The sequence below is a fragment of the Eutrema salsugineum genome, unplaced genomic scaffold (genome assembly GCF_000478725.1).
Source record: "Eutrema salsugineum unplaced genomic scaffold, Eutsalg1_0 scaffold_28, whole genome shotgun sequence".
In the NCBI taxonomy this organism is placed as follows: domain Eukaryota; kingdom Viridiplantae; phylum Streptophyta; class Magnoliopsida; order Brassicales; family Brassicaceae; genus Eutrema; species Eutrema salsugineum.
In genome coordinates, this window is record NW_006256770.1 from 253,087 (window position 1) to 255,490 (window position 2,404).

Consider the following 2,404-nt stretch of genomic DNA (forward strand, 5'->3'; position numbering starts at 1 on the left):
AGAGTAGATTCCCTTGGATTCGTATCCCGTGGTATTCAGGAGCCAAACTTTGGAACCAAAGGCTGAGCGAACTCCTACCCCTAATTCTCCGTGGCTTTGAATTTTTCGTCTCTGTGATATTAAGGGTTAGCGAGTTTTGTGAATGTGTGCATCGATTTGATTCCTTTTGTTTCATATCATCGCATCGTTCCCTCTTGTTTTGTGTTTAGGATCGATCGCTGTTAGGATTCCTGTTAGATCGTGTTCGTCTCAAGTTTATTTCGAGTCTGATTGTTTTTCGAGTCTGCTCATTCATTGTTTTCGTTCGGATCGATACGAGTCTGCGTGTAGTCGTGTTCTTAGGGTTTGTTAAGAGTCTGCGCGACTTCGTTAGGTTTGTTAGGGTTTCGTGATCTCGTAACTCGTTTGTTAGTGTGTTAGGGATTCGTTAGTCTTCGATTTTTGTTGTTAGGCCTCGTTTTTCATCGTTTTTTTTTGTGTAGGCTTGTTAGGAAATCTTTTTGTGATTTCTGTTAAGTTTAAAAAAAAAAAAAAAAAATATTTTCGTTAAATTTCATTAGTTTCGTTAAGTTTGTTTTTAGATTTCGTGGGGATCTTTTAATTTTTTTATGATAAGTTTAATTTTGCTGTTTTCGTGATTTCTTCTCGAACAAGTTACTGCGAGTTTTTTTTAATTTTTTTAGGTACCATGGAGCTTTCGGCTGAGGCGATGGAAGCTCTGAACCGAGCAATGTCTCAACAAATTAAAGAAGCGAATCAAGCCATAGCAACTCAGCTCAATCAACAAATCGAACAACTCAACGACAAGTTCGAGTCCAAGATGAATGATCTGCTCAAAGATCTCAGTGCAAGTGGAGAAGAGTCGTCTCAAACTCCAACTCCATCGGAAGCAATGCGCTTAGCTAAGGGTAAAGGGCACATAGGGTCTTCCCGGAAACTTCCACGCCACCCACCTTCCGAAGCCAGGACTAAAGCTAAGTCCAGTCGAAGCCAGATTGGGGGCAGAGAGACTACGTTTAATCCGAGGAGGAATCCTACTGGTGCAGATCGAGATGGCCCAAGAGTAGATCGTCAGCACCGACGAGAGGAATATATTGCTGGGCATCGAGTTATCCTGGAATCAGACCCAGAATACTATGAGGAGGACGAAGCTTCTGATCATAGCCGAGAAACTGTGAGACGAGATCGAGGCCGAGGACAGGGTCGAGATTATGATCCTCTACATCAGCAGCTGCGTCATATCAAAATCCAGTATCCTCCTTTCCATGGAACCAATGATCCCGAAGCTTATCTAGATTGGGAAAGGAAGATGGAGTCTAATTTTCTGGTCCAAGGAACTTATGAGCTCAACAAGGTGAAGATTGCAGTTTCGGAATTTCATGGGTATGCGCTTCTATGGTGGGAGCAGTTGGGAGTCACCAGAAATCGCTTGAGGGAACTTCCGATTACTACTTGGGAGCAGCTCGTTATACAGATGAGGAAGCGGTTCGTTCCGGCCCATCATCAGCGCGAGATACTCAACAAGCTTAGGCGCCTTGTCCAAGGTACGAAGTCTGTTCGAGATTATTATCAAGAATTGGAAACTTTGCTCATTCGTGCAGATTTACGAGAAGGCGAAGAGATGGTAATGTCGAGATTTCTTGGAGGACTTAACCGAGAAATTCAAGACAAGGTGGAACTTCAGGATTTCGCAGATATACAAGAGATGGTGCATAAGGCTGAATTGGTGGAATCTCAAGTCAAGAGGCGAAATTTCAAGTCCACATTCACGCCTAGTGTGCCTAAGCCTAAGGAGATCAGCAAACCAGCTTACTCCAGAGACATCAAACCGCCCTCTACTGGAGTTAAAGAAGAAGCTAAATCTGAGTTCAAGCCTCGAGGTGGTACTTCTATCAGCAATGTGAGGTGTTTCAAATGTCAAGGAATGGGACATTACTCTCGAGATTGTCCAAACAAGAAGGTATTCTTGTTACAAGAGGGAGGAGAGATAGTTCCTCAAGAGGATTCCGAGGCCGAATATGAAACAGAGGAAGAGGAAGAAGCTGCTGCCGTGGGCGAGATGCTGGTTGCCAGAAGGACTTTGAGTGTTCAGAGTCAACCTGAAGAGACTTGTCAGCGAGAGAACCTGTTCCATACGAGATGCTTCATTCAAGGAAAAATTTGTAGCCTGATCATAGATGGAGGAAGTTGTACTAATGCTGCAAGCGAAGAGATGGTTAAGAAGCTCCAGCTCAAGACTATTCCTCATCCAAGGCCGTATAAGCTTCAGTGGTTGAATGATAGTGGAGCCTTGACCGTATCTCAGCAAGTGAGGGTTTCTCTATCCATTGGGAAGTATGAAGATGAGATTCTATGTGACGTCATTCCCATGGGTTCGAGTCATGTGTGCTAGGCAGACCGTGGC